The sequence below is a fragment of the Enhydra lutris genome, unplaced genomic scaffold (genome assembly GCF_002288905.1).
Source record: "Enhydra lutris kenyoni isolate GAN:26980312 unplaced genomic scaffold, ASM228890v2 scaffoldscaffold43, whole genome shotgun sequence".
NCBI lineage: Eukaryota > Metazoa > Chordata > Mammalia > Carnivora > Mustelidae > Enhydra > Enhydra lutris.
Window position 1 is genome coordinate 7119783 of NW_019154127.1, and position 21242 is coordinate 7141024.

A 21242-nucleotide genomic window follows, 5' to 3' on the forward strand; every position below is an offset into this window, starting at 1 on the left:
TCCTGCGGCCGGAGTGAGGGGTGTTCTGTGGTCACCGATCCATGGGCAGAGGCGTGATCGTGGGTCCCGTGTTCTCGGTGCGTGAGCCTGCTTTCCCGGCCACGCTCCGGACTTGGCTACACATCTGTCTCTTGTGCAACAACTGTGGGGGGTGGGGGGGAGGGCAAGGGCCCCTTCAGCCTGAAGCGTGCGTGTCTGGGCAGAACTAGTCTGTCAGCGGTCACTGAATATAAATTCCAGAATCGTCGGTAAAAGCCCAGACGATGTTGGATCCATATCCTGAGCTAAAACGGTCTGCTTCCAGCTGAGCATTTACTGGGGACCCTTCTGCAACAGGAGCCCGGGGGGAGGGTCCGGCAGGGTCCCTTCACACAATGTCACTGTGAGCACGGCTCCCCAGCGGGCGCTCTGCCACCCGACGGGGTGCCTGTTCCTCATGGCCCACAGCGGCGACCCAGCCCACACCCTCATATCAGGAGCCGCCTCAAACGGGGCGTCCACCAGGGCAAGGGCGCCGCAGCGGAGAGACAAAGCACTGTCAGCAGAGCGGTTGTCCCATCCAGTCCCCTTATTTATTTTCGTCCCTCGCTGGGAGCACTCCCACCTGCATGTTCCCGGTGCTGAGGACCCTTCTGAGCAAAACAGCTGTCACTTCCACTTTAGCAAGTAGGCCCTGAGTCCTCGGCTCTGGAAGTGGGGAGAGGACGACCGCCCAGCCCTTTGCACCCGGGTCTTGAGAGCCGCAAGTTCCCTTTGTCACCCTACTGTGGTTCAGGGTGCGGCCTCCCACCTGCTGTGTGCACGCATCTCGGGGAGGCAGGCCTCGGACAGACGACTTCACCAAAAGCAGTTTCTTGACGGCTCTTCAAGCTTTCACTTGTAGGGACTTTCACCCGGCAGGGACCAGGGTGAAGAGAGAAGGCAGGACGACAGAGATGAGAAATCAAACAGGGTAAACGGGATCTCATGGTGTCTCACGTGTGGAAGGAACAGGTCCCTGTACTCCCACACGAGCTCTCAGGGCTGCCAGCCGTCACTGTCCCCGCTGTCCCCTTGAAGGCTCTCTCAGCCACGTGGCCCCAACCCCTCCAGGGTGGTGGTCCCAGTCCTCGGAGCAGGCTTGGCCAGAGTGGCCCTGGACACTGGTCTCAGTCCCTGGTGGCTTGTCCTAGAGGAGCGTGGCTCAGCAGATTGGGGTGGGAACGGGTGAAGAAAGTAACGTGAGGCTCCATGTCTCCGTCCGTCCATTCATTCTAGAAATGTTTATCAAACACCCGGGTACGAGAGCACACATTAGGGAACCAGAGAGAACCCTCCTCCTGGAGCTTACGTTCTGGCTGGAGGAGACCAACAATTAAATGGGTCAGTCCGCGTTAGAAGAGGACTACGGGAAGAGGGAGAGGCAGGCGTTGGGAGGGCCGGGTGCGGGGGCTTGCCACGTGCAGCAGGACCGGCCCCCCTGAGGGGGGCTGCAAGTGGGTCAGGTGTCCCAGCTCTCCCAGGAGCAAGATCACCTCATCTCAGGGACAGGCTGGGTGTTTCAGGCTCCCCTGCATGCAGGCTCCTCCGAGCGACGGGGACGTGGCTCGGGTGGCCCAGCTCTGGTCCATGGGGACCACTGCCCTGTCGTCATCGGGGTGGGGAAGGCGCCTGCCACATTCCAGTGGCCACGAAAGCTTCCTCAATCGTAACTCGGTCTCTTCCTTCAGCTCAAAGCCAGAGGTATACATCACACAGCCTTGTCTTCCATGTCCTGCTTTTAAGCAAATCCTGGAAGGTTTCGACCTCTCAGTTGTCAGAGGCGGTGGCCGCAGAAGGCATTTCCTTCAGCTCGGCCTCTGCACCCGAAGTCTTGCCTTCCTCAGCACAAATGAGCAGCTCGCAGAACAAAGTACTCTAACTTGGGTCCCTACATTAATCCCGGTTTATTCCCTTGCATTTTAGCTCGGAGACTGCCCCGTTCAAAGCTGTGGTAACAGGTGCTTAGTGGTTGTGTGGGATTCAGGACCTGGCCTCGTTTCTTAATACGCCAGGTGACTTGATGTCTCCTTCTGTCACTGCGCGTTAGCTGGGAAAGGCATTTCAAGGGTAACAACAAGACTTTGGAACATCTTGGGGTCTCCCCGCTCTGGGTCAGTGCCCCTGGCAGGTCCCTGGAGAAACGCATGCCTGGGAGAAGTCGGTGCTGTCACCAGTCCCCCTAGACATTCTTTCCCACACAGGTGCCTCTTCTGTCCCTGTCCCCACCTACCCGCCAAGTACAAGGAGCCCCACTCCTTCCCGTACCTGTGCCAGGTCACCTGTGGGGCTTTACAAACAAAACAAAACCCACTCAAATCTAGGCTCTGTCTAGACCCTGGAATCGGCTTCCGTGGGTGGGGAGACACCCAGCAAGGCACATATATATATTTTTTAAAGATTTTATTTATTTTTCTAACACAGAGATCACAAGTAGGCAGAGAGCTAGGCAGAGAGAGGGGGGGAAACAGGCTCCCTGCCGAGCAGAGAGCCCGATGTGGGGCGCAGGGCTCGATCTCAGGACCCTGAGATCATAACCCAAGCCGAAGTCAGAGGCTTAACCCACTGAGCCACTCAGGTGCCCCTAAAAGCTGTCTGGAAGATTCAACAGGCAGTCTGCCTGAGAACTCCCCCTCAGAGGGCTGTGAGATCTGCCAGAAGGGCAGTTAAATTCTTCGAACTTATTGATCATATAAAGAAACGACATGTTCAGCTACTCAAGAGGAGGCTGAAGCTTGAAGAAACTTGCAGATGCTGTGTTACTGAAGCCGCCCGCAAGCTAGCCGCCCACAGTGGCTACCAGCCTGGTTTTGAGCTGGGCTTCAGGGAATTTGGGTTCCTAATGAATGAGTACCCGAATAGGCCACTGGGGGGCGATATTGCTAGCCCTTCACTCCACTGTCACATTTACCAAAGAATGTTTGTTTTTTTCAGCATAACAGTATTCATTGTTTTTGTACCACACCCAGTGCTCCATGCAGTCTGTGCCCTCTCTAGTACCCACCACCTGGTTCCCCCAACCTCCCACCCCCCCACCTCTTCAAACCCTTCAGATTGTTTTTCAGAGTCCATAGTCTCATTGTTCACCTCCCCTTCCAATTTCCCCCAAATGCCTTCTCCTAATTCCCCATGTCCTCCATGCTATTCGTTATGCTCCACAAATAAGTGAAACCATAAGAATGTTCTTTTTTTTTTTTAAGATTTTATTCATTTATTTGACAGATAGAGATCATAAGTAGGCAGACAGGCAGGCAGAGAGAGAGGAGGAGGAAGGCTCCCTGCTGAGCAGAGAGCCCGATGCGGGGCTCGATCCCAGAACCCTGAGATCATGACCTGAGCCGAAGGCAGAGGCTTAATCCACTGAGCCACCCAGGTGCCCCAAGAATGTTCTTTTAAAGGAAGGATTTTTAGTCCCATTGTTATGGAAGTAGTATATTATCTATTTTATTTTTTTTCATCTTGGTTACTTTCTGTATAATTATGTGCTATTTTGTTGTTCCAAAGAGTTCTATAAATCCACATCATCTCCCGAATAGGAGCCCTCTGTGAGAACTTCACATTAAAAAAATAGCTATTTAAAAGGTGTTTAGGTTAAACGTAGTCAAAGGTACAATGAGTTTGAAGAAGCTAACCTTAAAAGGTTCTTTTAAAATTTTTTAAGCCAAAAAAAAAAATCGTCTTGGTGACATTTCTGTACATTAGCAACAAACATATTATCCACCGTTCCTTATAAATATACAAGGACATACGCACACAGAGTGGTTGCAGTATTTTGAGATGGAAAACAAGACTGGAGACCCTCTAAGTGTCTATCAACAGGAGATCCATTAAATTGCAGGGCGACCGTATGGTGGCAGGTGATGGAGCTCCAAGCCGGAGCTGTGTGGTCTGCTGTGGGAAAGGTTCAAGGGCAAGAGCAAGGAGCAGGGGAAGCCTGGAGTGTGTAGATATCCTCTTGCCTGTGAGGCGCCAGGGAACAGAACAGAACAGGGTTGTGCAGGCACCATGCTGTGATAGGAGGGTTGTATGGCTCCTGGACCTTAGCCTCGGATCGGGGGGCCGGGGGGGGGGGGGGGGGGGTACTAGCAGGCCATTCAAGGCCCTTCCAGTTTTAGATCACGGCCAGCACGTAATATTAATGTGAGGCCTTGGGTCACATGCTGGTGCGCATGGAAAACCAGGGAGGATGTTGTCCTTGATGGTGGCAGGGAACTTAGGCCAAGAAGCTGATGATTGTGGGGGGATGGTGTGAAGTGGGGTATAGTGGTGGGAGAGTCACCAGGGAGGTGGGAAGGGCTTTGGAATCGGAAAGGGTGGGGTTTTAATTCTGCCGCAGATGCTAGGTTGCTCTGTGACTCTGAGCATCCTGCATCCCTTCCTAGGCTTCAGTCTCCCCATCTGTAAAATAGGGGTCTGCTTCATTTGGTCTTTGAAAGGACTGAGTGAGTTACAGATCTTCCTCTTCAGCTGAGAGCTCCACCTTCTCATGGGAGAAATTCTGTGATTCCTGGGGAGGTATTTGACCACTGTTTAGCTTTCTCCAGTGACCCCAAACCAAGAGCACTATATATATAATATATAAATTTATAATATATAAATATATATTTATACATAAGCATGCTTATATAGATATATATTATATATCTATATTATATATCTATTATATAGATATATATTATATCTAATAGACATATTATATTTATATATATTTATACATAAGCATGCTTATGTATAAATATATATAAATATAATATATATAAATATATATAAATATAATATGTCTATTAGATATAAATATTAATTAATTATCAAGAATTGGTTCACTGCATGATGGAGGCTGGCAAGTCCGAAATCCACAGGGTGGGCTGACAGCTTGGAGAGCTGGGGAAGGCGATACTACAACTCCATTTCAAAGTCCCTCAGGTAGAGACCTAGGGGAACTGATGGTGCAGATGAGACCAGAAGGCACTTTGCTGCAGAATTCCTGTGTGCTTGGGGAGACTGGTCTTTTTGTGCTTTTCAGGCCGTCAACTGATTGGATAAGGCCCACCCCCATTATGGAGGGCAATCTGTTCACTGAAAGTTTACTGAGTTCAGTGTTAATTTCATCCAAAAGCACCTTACAAATTGACACATAAAATTAACCATCCCAAGCACCAGAAGCCAAACTTGGGAATTAAGAACACAGGTGTCCTGGCAAACTGACCAACAACTGCACTCTGAACAGCAGTGAGTCTGGATCTCTAATCCATGGCTAATCTGATCTCCTAGACATTTCGTAAGAAGCCCACCCTCTACCAGAACATCCTAATCTATAGAATGAGAACACACAGTACTCTGAGGACCTCTAAGAGAACAATTCGGGAACTGCCAAAGCAGCACCGAAGGGCTTTTCTGTGAGCAAGAACAACCACGGTCACCTGTGAGTTAATGTGTTGCAGCTGAACCCAGCAGAACACAGGTTCTCAGCAATCATAGGGTTTCAAGGTCCCGGGTTCTAGGGGCAGCCAGCTTGGTCTTGAATCCTGGCTCTGCCACTTGCTGCGTGGCCAAGGGTTGGTTGCTTAACCTTTCTGAGCCTTGTCTTTCCCATCTGTAATATGAGAGGACAGCCCCTGCCTGAAGGACTTGCAGTGTGGGTTAAATGAAAGACCATGGGTGGGATGCATGGTGCAGGGTCCCCCCCCCACAGTGAGCCTCAAAACACATCAGCCATTACTGTTCCATTCCCCTCACCAGCGAACAAGACCCGAGAGGGGTTTGGATCCAAAACCAAAGCTTTGGGGCCCCAACTTGCATTGCTCATCCTAGTTGACCTTCGAGATGCCAGAAGCTATAAAATTAACAGCTCAAATAGCTTTCTTGACAACTGGATACTTTGCCATGGGAAGTACTTGTCAAAAGAACTCACACTAAACTGAGGAGGGAGTTCTCCTTCTGGGATGGAGGGCTTCAAACTGATCACCAAGAAAGGAGCACCTGCCATGAAGGACAGCCTGGGTCCTGTGTGCTGTGGGGGAGAAGGAGATGAACTCATTCTTGAGCTATAGTCATTGCTCCCCAGGACATGGGCTTTAGGGATACCTACTAAGGAAGGCCAGGCCAAGCTGAAGTGGCTGATGGCCAGAGGAGTCAACCTTGGACCGGCCATACAAGCTGTGAATGAGCCTGTGCCAGCTGTAGGAACTTCAAATGACAAAGTCATTCACTTCTTGCAGGATGACAAGGCTCCTACCTGTGACACTGTTTCTAGAGCTGTGACAAGATGCTGGGTGAGGTATGCACATGCTCTCTCTCTCTCACACACACACACACACACACGCCAACAAGCATTTAAGACAGCCAGAACTTTCTTGCTAGACACAGCTCCAAAGGCAAGAGAAACAAAAGCAAAAATGAATTACTGGGACTTCATCAAGATAAAAAAGCTTTTGCACATCAAAGAACACAGTCAACAAAACTAAAAGGCAACCTATGGAATGGGAAAAGATATTTGCAAATGACATATTAGATAAAGGGCTAGTCTCCAAAATCTATAAATAAATAAAAAATCCAGTCAAGAAATAAGCAGAAGACATGAACAGATACTTCTCCAAAGAAGACATATAAATGGTAAACAGACACATGAAAAAAGAAATGTTCACCCTCACTTGGCATCAGGGAAATACAAATCAAAACTACCATGAGGTATCATCTCACATCAGTCGGAATAGCGAAAATTAACAACTCAGGAAACAACAGATGTGGTGAGGATGTAGAGAAGGGGAAACCCTCTTAAATGGTTCGTGGGAATGCAAACTGGTGCAGCCACTCTGGAAAACAGTATGGAAGTACCTCAAGTTAAAAACAGAGCTACCCTACGACTTAACAATTATACTACTAAGATACAAACATAGTGATTCAAAGGAGGCACATGCAGCCCAGTGTTTATAGCAGCAACATCCACAATATCCAAACTATGGAAAGAGCCCAGATGTCCACGGACAGACGAATGGATCAAGAAGGTATAGTATATATATGGTGGAATATTACTCAGCCATCAAAAAGAATGAAATGTTGCCATTTGCATAGATGTAGATGGAACAAGAGAGTATTATGCTAAGAAAATTAAGTCAGTCAGAGAAAGACAAATACCATATAATTTCATTCTTTGTAGAATTTAAGAAACAAAACAGATGAACATAGGGGAAGGGAAGGAAAAATAAAAAATAAGATGAAAGTAGGGAGGCAAACCATATATGATGCTGAACTCTAGAAAAACAAATCGAGGGTTGGTGGAGGGACGGTGGGTGAGGGGATGGGGTAACGGGGTATTAGGCATTAAGGAGGGCACAGGTTACAATGAGCACTGGGTGTTGTATGCAACTGATGAACCACTAAATTCTACCCCTGAAACTAGTAATACAGTATATGTTAACTAAATTGAATTTAAACAATTAAAAATAAAACAGCCAAACACCAAACTCTCCTACTAGGTCTAGGCGGTATGCAGAAACAGGAAGAGAGGGTAAGACACTTGCTCAGGGCTTGAAAGCACAGCTGGCTCTCAAGTTTGTGCCTGGACCCACTGACTATGTTGTCAGGATTCCATCTTTACATAAAGAATGTGGCCACATACTATCGCCAGAACCTGGGTTATTTGGGCAAAGAAGAAACTCCAGGAGGTCAAGGGGAGTTCATCCATCAACACTGCCTTCCCTTTCACTAAGTAAAAGAATGAAAGACTCTCCCCCTGGCAAGCCAGTCAGTATGGCAGGATCAGATCCCAGTTTAGCTTTTCTGAGCCTCAGCTGTTTAAGGAGAGTGGAACAGGGTCATGTCTAACCTATGGGGATGATGCAAACAGCCCATGAGAGGTACCTAAAGTAGAAAGGAGGGTGAGGGGATGTGTGGCCGAGGTCTAAAGTGAACGAAAGATTTCTTGGTTTGACCTTGGTTCCTGCCCCATGGAGGTGGTCTCAGGGGGCAGCAGTGGAGAAAAACAGGGTCGGAGTAAAAGGAAGGAAGACGTAGTTTTCCAAGTGTGTTCACCTAGGCTGACGTGAGGGATGATACTGAAGCAAGAGTTGAAATACGAGGGAGGGTGGGATGCACATTGCAGGGGGAGGAAACCACTGGAGGGGCTCTGAGGCGGGAAGCCCCGACCAATTTGAGGAGTAGACAGACAGACGCTCATGTGGCTGGAGCTTTGTGGGCCGGTGGGTAGATCGTATGTGATGGGGACCGTGGAAAGGAGTCTAGACGCATTCATAGTGCAAAGGGGCTGCTTTACAGGGACTTGTCTCCCGTGTTCCAGGACCAGCCCTCTGCATGCCACACGGAGAACGGCTTGGGGAGGAAACTGCAGTTGGGAGACTACTGCAGGCATGGGTGGTGGGCCTGGACCAGAACGCTGACACGGGGGGAGCAAAGGGGCAAGCCCACTTGAACATGCTGGAGATAAATCAAGAAGCTCAAAAGGAAAATATTTCTAGTTTTAGATAGGTAAGTCCTGGGGTTGTAATATATGGCATTGTGACTACAGTTCACAGTACTGTATTGTCTACTTCAAAGTTGCTAAGAGAGCACATCTTAAAAGTTCTCATCACAAGAAAAAAGCATTTGCAACTATGTGTGATGATGGATGTTAACGAAACTTATTGTGGTAATCATTCCATGATATGTGCCTGTATTAGATCCTTATGTTTTATACCTGAAAGTAATACAGTATGTGGTGGGGGGGACTACAGTGACTCCGTCTCTAATTACTATAGATAGTGAGGATAGAAATTCTAGAACTCCATTGTTGGGGAGCCTCAGGGATTTGAGTTTCAGAGCTGGAAGCAACCAGTCTGGTAGGCTTGCTCCTATCTACCCAATTTCCCTTTACCTTTCCTGCAGAAGGAGGGACTGAGGCCCGGGAAGGGTAGGCGCCTATACAAAGGGTAGATGCCAAATTTTGCTTCCAGGAAAATAGAGCCCCAGGTCCAGGCTTTTTACCATCAACCCCAGTTCTGCTTATGTAATTCACCCTCTGCCTCATGCAGGGATACCGTGCATTGCTGCTTCATCTCACTCACCCTCAGCTTGAATGCTTCCAGCAATGGGGAGCTCACCACTCTGTGGGAAGCCTGCCCCATTTCCACTTAGCCAAGCTGGATCACTGTCCCATCTATGGCCTCAACCCCAGCTCTAGTTATGTTCTGTGAGCCACAGAGTACAGCCCATTCCCTCTTCCCAGAATTTCAGAATTTCCACCTGCCCATTTGGAGCCTTCTTTTCCAGGCTAAACATACTTCCTGCACAGCAGGACCTCCCAAGCTGTAAGTTGCCAAACCACCCTGCTGCCCGGGCGTTGGAAGCTGCTGCTGCAGCAGAGGTAAAGGCAGCTTCAGAGAGCAGCCTGGCTCCAGTGACAAAACCGGATCTGTCTGGTATGGGCTCCAGCTGTGAGTCACCCCGATCCTTATTTCAAGGCCAGCACCTTGGCTTAATCGGGAGCTCCAGTTTCCTGGCTGATGAAGCAGATGGAAGAAACACGAGCTGGCCATCTAGAGGTCTGTGCAAAATGCAAGACCGAGCTGCATGAAAGTCACCTCCATGCCTCTCATGTGTCCGGGTCCACACTTGGCATCTGCCTTGGTCTTCTGGTGGCTTTCTTGTGCTTATCTCATCAGTACGGTGGGGAACTGTGCAACCAGTTTTATTTTCTGATGCAATGTGGGGTTGTCATATTGTACTTAACTAAATGAGATCATTGAAAACAGAGCCTGGGTTGAGACGCTCCCAAACACTTTGGTGTCCCTGGGCATTTCCTTTTGGTCTGTCTCCAGGGCTCCGCTCTGGTGATGCTGGAGGAATTAGGATTGGCCCTTCTTCACACATCTAAATCAGAACTTAGAGCTGGTGGAATGGCAAGTGGAGGACCTGGGGTGAGCTCTGTGGAGCCCAGAATGTTCTGTGGAGGGTCTTGAACATAGTGGGTGTCAAGCGGGAGACCTAACTCACCACCCAGCCCCCTGCCTGGTTTGGCCAAAGGCCCCTACCACCAGCTGCTGTGATGGATCTTCTGGGTTTCCACTGCCAGAAAGAAGGCAGATGTGGGCCCAGAGAGGTAGACCGGAGTCCTAGCCTCACCGCTGAACGACTGTGGCATTGGACAAATGATGTGGCCTCCTGCGCCTCAGTTTCTCTTGGGAAAGCTGAGAGTACTGGTAACTCTTATCTCCTCAGTTCTGTGAAGATGAAATGAGACACCACAGAGCTTTCTGTATACTAGGCACTCAGTGAATGTCAGTTTTGCTTTTAAATTTGGAAACCATTGATAGGAAATCTAAGATTTGGGGAGTATCCAAGATGGTGACATAGGAAGACCCTGAACTCACCTCCTCCCATGGACACACTGAATCTACACCTATGTATAGAGCAATTCCTCCTGAAGAAAAACTGAGACCTGATTGAACAACTCCTGCTCAACAGAGGACAGAGGGACCTCAGAGAATGGCAGCAGGAGAGACAGAGAACAGTAACAGTGGGAACACCAGCCCTGATGCTGAAAACTATAGTGGGGAGGGATAGCCCTGAGGGAACTACCTGCAGATTTGTGTGCCCTGGGATGCAGGAAAAAGGGGCAGCTTATAGGGAGATGAGACTAGGTAAGTGAAGGAAACTCACTAACTCTAGGGCATCCACTGAGTGGGGCAACTGCTAGAACTCTCTCTGGGTCAGAGGTGCTTGCAAGTGCCATTGTTTACATCCCCCCTCTACATTCATAGCACAGACAGGAGCAGGGTCTGGGCCCTCCAGCTGGCCTGTTGCTTCAGTGAGGCTCAGGCCCCTAGCCCACACCAGCTTTAGCTCCTCCCCCAAGCCCCCCCACCCCCCATATCTGCCCAAGCTTGAGCCATCCCACCAATGCAGACCCAGCATGGTACACTCTGGGACACCTTCCACCAGTGCCTGCTTCAGCTCCAGCCACCCCAGCAGGGGGCCCCCTATACAGAACACCTTGGGACCTGGCCTGCACCTGCTTCAGTTTCAGCCATATCACCACAGTGGCCACAGTGTGGAGTGCTCCAGGACCCCCAGCTATGTCTGCTATCACTTCAGCCAGCCAGGCAAAGTCAGCTGGTACATGCAGTCTACGCAGGTGATGTTCCTACATAAGACCAATTCCTTCAAGACAGGGAGAGGTAGTTATTTTACCTAATTCATAGAAACAAACTCAAACAATGAGGAGACAGAGGAATATTCTCCAAACAAAATAAAACAAACTCCAGAAAATGAACTAAATGAAACAGAGGTAAGCAGGGGTGCCTGGGTGGCTCAGGTGGTTAAGTGTCTGCCTTCAGCTCAGGTCATGATCTCAGGGTCCTGGGATTGAGTCCTGCCTTGGTCTCCCCGCTCAGTAGGGAGTCTGCTTCTCCCTCTCCCTCTGCCCCTCCCACCCCTGCTTATGCCCTCTCTCTCAAATACATAAAAATCTTTTTTAAAAAATAGAGGTAAGCAACGTACCTGGTGAAGAGTTCAAAGTCATGGTTATAGATGCTCACCAGACTGAGAGAAAAGAGAGAAAAGTGGAAGAACTGAATGAGAACTTCAAAAATGGGATGGAAATATGAAAAAGGGCCATCAGAGTTGAAGAACAATAACTGAAATGAAAAAGTACACAAGGAATCAGCAGTGGATTAGAGGATGCCGAAGAGTGAATCAGCAATCTGGAAGACAGGGTCATAGGAAACACCCAAGCTGAACAGCAAAAAGAAAATGAAATTTAAATTTAAACAATGAATGTAGGGGACTTCTAGGGACTACATCAAGTACACTAACATTCACACTATAGGGATCCTGGAGTGCGGGTGGGGTGGGGTGGCAAAAACTTATTTGACGGAATAAAAGCTAAAAAAATTCCCTAATTTGGGGAAGAAAACAGACATCCAGGTCCAGGAAACACAGATAGCCTCAAATAAGAACCCAAAAAGGTCCATATCAAGACACATAAGAATTAAAATGTCAAAGAACAAACATAAAGAGAGAATCTTAAAAGCAGCAAGAAGAAAAATAACTAGTTACCAACAGGGAAGCCCCATAAGGATATAACCTGATTTTTCAGCAAAAACTTTAAATATAATTATGCTGCTCCTTTCTGGCCACTAAAGTTTTTGCTGAAAGGAAAAAAACCCAATAACCAAGAATACTCTACCCAGCAAGGTTATCATTCAGAATTGAAGGAGAAATAAAGAGTTTTCCAGACAAACAAAAACTAAAAGGAGTACATCACCATTAAATTGGCCATACATGAAATATTAAAGGGATTTTTAAATTTTTTATTTTTTATTTTTTTTTTATTTTTATTTTTATTTTTTTCCCCTTCCCTCCTGGACCCATTAAAGGGATTTTTTTTTTTAAGGTAAGCTCCATGCCCAGTGTAGAGCCCCATGCAGGGTTTGAACTCATGACCGGGAGATCAAGACCTGAGCTGAGATCAAGAGTCAGACGCTTAACCCACTGAGCCACCCAGGCACCCCTAAAGGGACTTTTTAAAGTGGAATAGAAAAGGCCATGACTAGAAGAAAATTATGAAAGGAAGAAATTTCACAGATAAAAAGCAAACCCATAGTAAAGGTAGTAAGTCAATCACTTATAAAGCTAGTATGAGGGGTGCCTGGGTGGCTCAATGGGTTAAGCCTCTGCCTTCGGCTTTCAGCTCAGGTCATGATCTCGGGGTCCTAGGATGGAGTCCCACATCAGGCTCCCTGCTCAGCGGGGAGCCTGCTTCTCCCTCTCCCTCTGCTTGCCACTCTGCCTACTTGTGCTCTCTCTCTGTCAAATAAACAAATAAAATCTTAAGAAAAAATAAAGCTAGTATGAAGGTTAAAAAACAAAAGAAATAAAGTCAATTATGTGTTAGGGGATCCACAAAATAGAAAGATATAAAATATGACATTGTATACATAAAACATGGAGGGGAGAAGAAAAATGTAGTGTTTTTAGAATGTGTTTGAATTTAAGTGACCAATGACTTAATATAGACTGCTGTATACTTAGAACTTTATATAAGAGTTTCACGGTAGTCACAAACCAAAATCTATAATAATACACAAAAAAGAGAAAGAAAAGAATCTAAGCATAATGCGAAAGTCATCATCACAAGGAAAGAAAGCAAGAGAAGAAGAAAGAAAACACACTAAGACAACCAGAAAACAATTAACAAAATGACAATAAGTACGGACTTAGCAATAATTACTTTAAATGTAAATGATCTAAATTCTCCAATTAAAAGACACCGCATTACAGAATGGATGTGATTACATCCATCCATTACAGAAAAAACAAGACCCATCTGGGGAGTTCTGGTCCAAGATGGACTTGTAGGAAGATATGACCTCACCTCTTCCTCGGACACACCAAATCTATACTGATTTATACAGCAATTCCACTGAGAAAGAACTGAGGGCTGACTGAACACTCTCTGCACAACAAAAGATAGACCACAGAGAGAACAGAGATATGGTAAGAAGGGAAACCCCACCCCTGCCTGTGAACCGCAGTGGGGGAGGGATAGTACAGAATGACCTTGAGGAGATTCATCTCCCCTCAGGCACAGAAACAAACCAACCAACCATGGCTTAAAAGGGCAACTAGCATAAAGAGGAACCAGCCCTAGAACTCTGCCAAATGGCAGGGGAGCTGCTGGAACTTTCTCTGGATCAGAGGGACTAGTGGCCACTATGGCTTGTTTCTCCTCCAACTTAATAGCATGGGTGGGAGCAGAGTCTGGGTGCCCTAGCCAGGCCTCAGTGAGCCCTGGGCCCCCACCCCATATCAGTCCTAACCATCGCACCAAAGTCCCAGTGGGGACAGCCAAGGTCAGCACTCACTATTGCTCCAACCATTGTGCCAAGGTGACATAGGTGCAAAGTGCCCCAGAACACTCTAGGCCCACACTGCTTTGGCTCCAGAGAGCATGCTAGGGCACCCTTGGCACAGAGTGCTACAGTACCTCCCAGCTCATGTCTGCTTTGGCTTCTGTCACCACAGCAGGATGCACCCTGCTTTGAGTGCCTAGGATCCCCTGGCATGTGCATAGCTTTAGCCACCCCACCAGAGTACCTTCTATGAAGAGAGCCTTGTAACCCTTTGGCTTCAACTTCAGCTGCTCTGCCAGGGTGCCGGCTGCACAGAGAGCCCCAGGTCCACTCTGGGCCAAGCCCACTTCAGCTGGGCCATCCCACCAGGGAAGCCCCAGCATGGAGTGTGCCAGACCCCCATGCAAGCCACAGCTCTAACCAGCCAGCCAGTCACCAGGCACATGCAGTCTACACAGGGAAAGACCACACACAAGACCATTCCTTAAGGTTAGGAAAACTAGTTGTTCTACCAAATTCACAGGAATGAACACAGGAAGTCAAACAAAATGAGGACAGGAATATGCTAAAAATGAAAGAATAAGACAAAACCTCAGAAAAAGAATGAAATTAAATGGAGAAAAACAATATTCTTGCTAGAGAATTTAAACTAATGATAATAAAGATGCTCACCAGACTGGAGGGAAGAGTGGAAGAACTCAGTGAGAATTTCAATGAAGAGACAGAAAATATGAAAAATAACTACCAGAGTTGAAGAATACAATAATTAAAATGAAAAATTCCTTGTAACATATTAACAGTAGATTAGAGGATGCAGAAGAATGAATCCGCAATCTGGAAGACAGGGTATTGGGAAGCACCTAAGCTGAACAACAAAAACAAAAACCTCCAAAACATTAAAACTTGAGAGTTTTGCATCACAGCACATAATAATTAAGATGTCAATGTTTAAAGATAAAGAGAGAATTGTAAAAGCAGCAAGAGAGAAGCAAAATGTTATGTACAAAGGAAAACCTATAAGGCTATCTGCTGATTTTTTCAGCGGAAAATTTGAATATTTCATGGCACTTCCTTCTGGCCTGCAAAGTACTAAAAGGAAAAAAAGCCCAACAGCCAACAATACACTACTTAGCAAGGTTATAATTCAGAAAGGAGAGAGAAAATTTCTCAATCAACCAAGAAATCAAAGAAATAAAAAGTTACATGGAAAAAAATGAAAATGAAAACACAATGATCTAAAATCTTTGGGATACAGCAAAAGTGGTTCTAAGAGAAATTTATAACAATACAGGTCTGCCTCAAGAAGCAAGAAAAATCTTAAACAACCTAACCTTACACCTAAAGGAGGTAGAGAAAGAACAAAACCCAAACTCCACAAAAGGAAAGAAATAATACATATTAGAGCACAAATAAGTGATATAGAAACTGAAAAACCATAAAACAGATGGATGAGACCAGGAGATAGTTCTTTGAAAAGATTAACAATATGGATAAACCTCTAGCCAGACTTGTCAAAAGAGAGACAGAGGATCCAAATGAACAAAATCACTAATGAAAGAGAAGTAATCACCAACACCACAGAAATACAAACAATTATAAAAGAATATTATGAAAACCTATATGCCAATAAATTCAACAACTTAGAATACATGGATAAATTCCAAGAAGCATATAATCTAATAAAATGAAAGCAGGAGGAAATAGAAAATTTCAACATGCCAATTACCAGCTGTAAAATTGAATCAGTCATCAAAAAACTACCAACAAAGAGCGGCACCTGGCTGGCTCAGTTGGTAGAGCATGTGACCCTTGATCTCAGGGCCATGAGTTTGAGTCCCACACTGGGTGTAGAGAGGACTTAAAAAAACTCCCGACAAACAAAAGTTCAGGACCAGACAGCTTCTCAGGTGAAGTCTACCAAATATTTAAAGAAGAGTTAATATTCATTCTTCTTAAACTATTCCAAAAAATGGAAGAGGAAGGAAAACTTCCAAATTCATTCTATGAGGCCAGTATCACCCTAATACCAAAACCAAATAAAGACATCACAAAAAAAAAAAAACCACTCTGATTAACATAGATGCAAAAATCCTCAACAAAATATTAGCAAACTGAATCCAATGATACATTAAAAAGAAATCTCTCATGAACATAGATGCAAAAAATCCCTGATGAACATGGATAGAAACTGAATCCAATGATACATTTAAAAAAATCTCTGATGAACATAGATGCAAAAATCCTCAACAAAATATTAGCAAACTGAATTCAATGATATTTAAAAAAATGCACCATGAACAAGTGGGATTTATTCCCAGGATGTACGAGTGGTTCAATATTCACAACATGATACACCACATCAATAAGAGAAAAAGAAAGGATAAAAGCTGTATGATTGGGATGCCTGGGTGGTTCAGCCGGTTAAGCGGCTGCCTTCGCTTCAGGTCATGGTCCCAAGGTCCTGGGATCAAGTTCTGTATCAGGCTCCTTGCTCCACAGGGAGCCTTCTTCTCCATCTGCTTGCACACGCTTCTTCCTCTGCCTGCCACTCCTGCTGCTTGTGCTCACTCTAACAGACACATGAAAATGCTCCACATCACTAGGCATCAGGGAAATACAAATCAAAACCACAATGAGGGACACCTGGGTGGCTCAGTGGGTTAAAGCCTCTGCCTTCGGCTCAGGTCATGATCCCAGGGTCCTGGGATGGAGCCCCGCATCAGACTCTCTGCTCAGCGGGGAGACTGTTTCCTCCTCTCTCTCTGCCTGCCTCTCTGCCTGCCTCTCTGCCTACTTCTGATTTCTGTCTGTCAAATAAATAAAAAAATAAAATCTAAAAAAAAAAAAAAAAAAGAAAGAAAACCACAATGAGATACCACCTCACACCAGTCAGAATGGCTAAAATTAACAAGTCAGGAAATGACAGATGCTGGCGAGGATATGGAGAAAGGGGAACCCTCCTACACTGTTGGTGGAAATGCAAACTGGTGCAACCACTTTGGAAAACAGCATGGAGGTTCCTCAAAAAGTTGAAAACAGAGCTACCCTATGACCCAGCAATTGCACTACTGGGTATTTACCCTAAAGATATAAACGTAGTGATCTGAAGGGGCACGTGCACCTGAATGTTTATAGCAGCAATGTCCACAATAGCCAAACTATGGAAAAAACCTAGATGTCCATCAACAGATGAATGGATAAAGAAGATGTGGTATATATATATATACAATGGAATACTATGTCGCCATCAAAAGAAATGAAATCTTGCCTTTTGCTACGACGTGGATAGAACTAGAGGGTATTATGCTTAGTGAAATAAGTCAGTCAGAGAAAGACAACTATTATATGATATCCCTGATATGAGGAAGTGGAGATGCAACGTGGGGGGCTTAGAGGGTAGGAAAAGAATAAATGAAACAAGATGGGATCGGGAGGGAGACAAACCATAAGTGACTCTTAATCTCACAAAATGAACTGAGGGTTGCTTGGGGGAGGGGGGTCAGGAGAGAGTGGTGGGGTTATAGACATTGGGGAGGGTATGTGCTATGGTGAGTGCTGTGAAGTCTGTAAACCTGGCAATTCACAGACCTGTACCCCTGGGGATAAAAATACATTGTATGTTTATAAAAATTTTTTTAAATTTAATAAACAAACAAAAACCTGTATGATTACTTCAAAAGATGCAGAAAAAAATTTTATAATACGCAATATCTCCATTTTTGATAAAACCCTCAACAAAGTAGTTTTAAAGGGAATGCACCTTCTATGAAAAACCCAGAGCCAACATCGTACTCAATGGTGAAAAATTGAGAGCTTTTCCCCTAAGTCCTGGAACAACAGAGAGATGTCCATTTTCACCACTCTTATTCAACATGGTACTGGATGCTTTAGCTATAGCAATTAGACAACAAAAAGAAATAAAAAGCACCTGTATTGGAAAGGAAGACGTAAAACTCTCACTGTTTGTGGATGACATACTAAATATAGAAAACCCCTAAAGACTAACAAAAAACTACTAAAACTGATAAATGAATTCAGTAAGGTCACAGGATACAAAATCAGTGTACAGAAATCTATTGCATTCCTATACAGTAATAATGAAGCAATAGAAAGTGAAGTTGAGAAAAAAAGCTATATTCAACTAATAAATTTTGAACATTATATCAAAAACTAATGATATACTACACTTTGGCTAACTGAATTTAAATAGAAAAAATCCCATTTACAATTGCACCAAAACAATAGAACAGCTAGGAATAAACTTAACCAAAGAGGTGAAAGACCCATACTCCAAAAATTATAAAACTCTGATGAAAGAAATTCAAGATGACCTGAAGAAATGGAAAGGCATTCCATGCTTATGGGCTGGTAGAACAAATATAGTTAAAATATCTATACCACCCTAAGCAATCTACACATTTAATGCAATCCCTGTCAAACACCAACAGCATTTTTTCATAAAACTAGAAAAAATAGTACTTAAATTTGTATGGAACCACAAAAGACCCTGATCTGCCAAAGTAATCCTGAGAAAGAAGAATAAACATGAGGTATCATAATCTCAGCTTTCAAGATATACTACAAAGCTGTAGTAATTAAAACAGTATAGACACATAGATCAATGGAACAAAATAGAGATCCAAGACATAAAACCACACCTATATGGTCAATTAATCTATGACAAAGGAGACATGAATATACAATGGGGGAAAAATAATCTTTTCAATACATTGTTCTGGGAAAATTGGACAGCTCAAAGAATGAAGTTGGACATGATACACAAAAATAAACTCAGAATGGATTTAAGACCTAAATGTAAGATGTGAAACCATAAAAATCCTTGAAGAGAGAAACAGGTAGTAATTTCTCTGACATCAGTCATAATAACATCTTTCTAGATATGTCTCCTGAGGTAAGGGAAACAAAGCCAAAACAAACTATTGGGACTACATCAAAATAAAAACTCTTCATAGCAAAGGAAACAATCAACAAAACTAAAAGATAACCTAGTGAATGGGGGAAGATATTTGCAAATGACAGACACAATAAAGGGTTAGTATCCAAAATCTATAACTTATACAACTCAACACCCATATAAACAAATAAATTAAAAAATTTAATTAAAAAATGGGCAGAAGACATGAACAGATATCTCTCCAAAGAAGATATCCCAATGACTAACAGAGACATGGAAAGATGTTCAACATCATTAATCTTCAGAGAAATGTAAATCAAAACCACAATGAGATCACCTCACACCTATCAGAATGGCTAAAATATGAAACACATGACACAAAAACTATTGGTGAGGATGTGGAGAAAAAGGAACCTTCACACACCGTTAGTGGGAATGCAAACTGGTGCAACCACTGTGGAAGACAGTGTGGAGGTTCATCAAAAATTTAAAAATAGAACTACCATATAATCCAATAATTGCACTACTGGGTATTTACCCCCAAATACAAAAACACTAATTTTAAGGGATTTATACACTCCTATGTTTATTGCAGCATTGTTTACAACAGTCAAGCTATGAAAGCAGCCCAAGTGTCCATCAAGAGATGAATGGAGAAAGAGGTGGTATATATACACTACTACTCAGCCATAAAAAAGAACGGGATCTTGCCATTTGCAACAAATGGATGGACTTAGAGGGTATTATGTTAAGTGAAATAAGTCAGACAGAGAAAGACAAATACTATATGATTTCACTCATATGTGGAATTTAAGAAACAAAAACAAACAAACAAAGGAAAAGAGAGAGACTCTTAACTATAGAGAACAAATTGATGTTTACCAGAGGGGAGGTGGGTGGGAGGATGGGTTCAATGGGTGAAAGAAATTATTGATTCAATAACTCCTGAAGCTCTTGTATCCTTGGAGCTTAATAAAAACAAACAAAACAAAAAGACCTGCTTTTGGGGTACAGCAACCTTAATGACCCTTAAAGAACTACCCAAGAGAATCACCTAAAAAACCAAAAACATGGGGCACCTGGGTGGCTCAGTAGGTTAAAGCCTCTGCCTTTGGCTTGGGTCATGGTCTCAGGGTCCTGGGATTGAGCCCTGCATCAGGCTCTCTGCTCATCAAGGAGCCTGCTTCCTCCTCTCTCCCTGCCTGCCTTTCTGACTACTTGTAATCTCTGTCTATCAAATAAATAAATAAATAAATAATCTTTTTTAAAAAATTTAAAAAATACAAAAACAAACAAAAACCTTCCCAGACAAACAAAATTAAAAGACTTGATCACTACTAAACCAGCATTACAAGAAATGTTAAACAGGCTTCTTTAAGTGGATAAAAGCGCCATAATCAGAAGAAAATTATGAATAAAATATGTAAAATATGACAACATATATATAATGTGGAAGGGGGAGTAAAAAATTGTTTTAGAATGTGTTTGAACTTAAGTGATCTCAGTTTAATGTAACCTGCGATATATTTAGGATGTTATATAGGTACCTCATGGTCACCAGAAACCAAAACCTATTACAGACAGACAAAAGGAGAAAGTCAAGGGTGCCTGGGTGGCTCAGTTGGGTAAGCCACTGCCTTTGGCTCAGGTCATGACCCCAGCATCCTGGGATTAAGTGCCGCATTAGGCTCCCAGGTTCTCAGGGAGACTGCTTTTCCCGCTGAACTTTTCCCCCTCATGCTGTCTCTCTCTCTCAAATAAATAAATAAGATCTTAAAAAAAAAAAAAGAAATCCAAGCATAACACTACAGACAGTCTTCAATCACAAGAAGAGAACAAGAGAAGAAAGGAACAAGAACTACAAAAACAGACAACAAACAAAATGGCAATAAGTACATAAATATCAGTAATTACTTTATATGTAACTGGCTTTTTTTTTTAAAGATTTTATTTATTTATTTGACAGATAGAGATAGGCTGAGAGGCAGTCAGAGAGAGAGAGAGGAGGAAGCAGGCTCTCCGCTGAGCAGAGAGCCCGATGCGGGGCTCGATCCCAGGACCCTGGGATCATGACCTGAGCCGAAGGCAGAGGCTTTAACCCACTGAGCCACCCAGGCACCCTTATATGTAACTGGTTTAAATGCTCTAAAAATATATAGAGATTGGCAGAGTTGATTTGGAAAAAAAAAACTTTCTTTTAAATTTTATTTTTTCAGTATTCCAAGATTCGTTGTTTATGAAAAACAAGCTTTCTATATGCTACCTACAAGATGCCCTTATGATCTATAGACACATATAGACTGAAAATGAAAGGATAGAAAAACATACTGCATGCAAGTGGTAATGGGGAGAAAGAAAAAAAAAAGCTGGAGTAGCCGTACCTGTATTAGACAAAGTAGACTTTAGAAGAAAAGTTGTAGCAAGAGACAACAAAGAGCATTATGTAATAATAAAGGAATTAC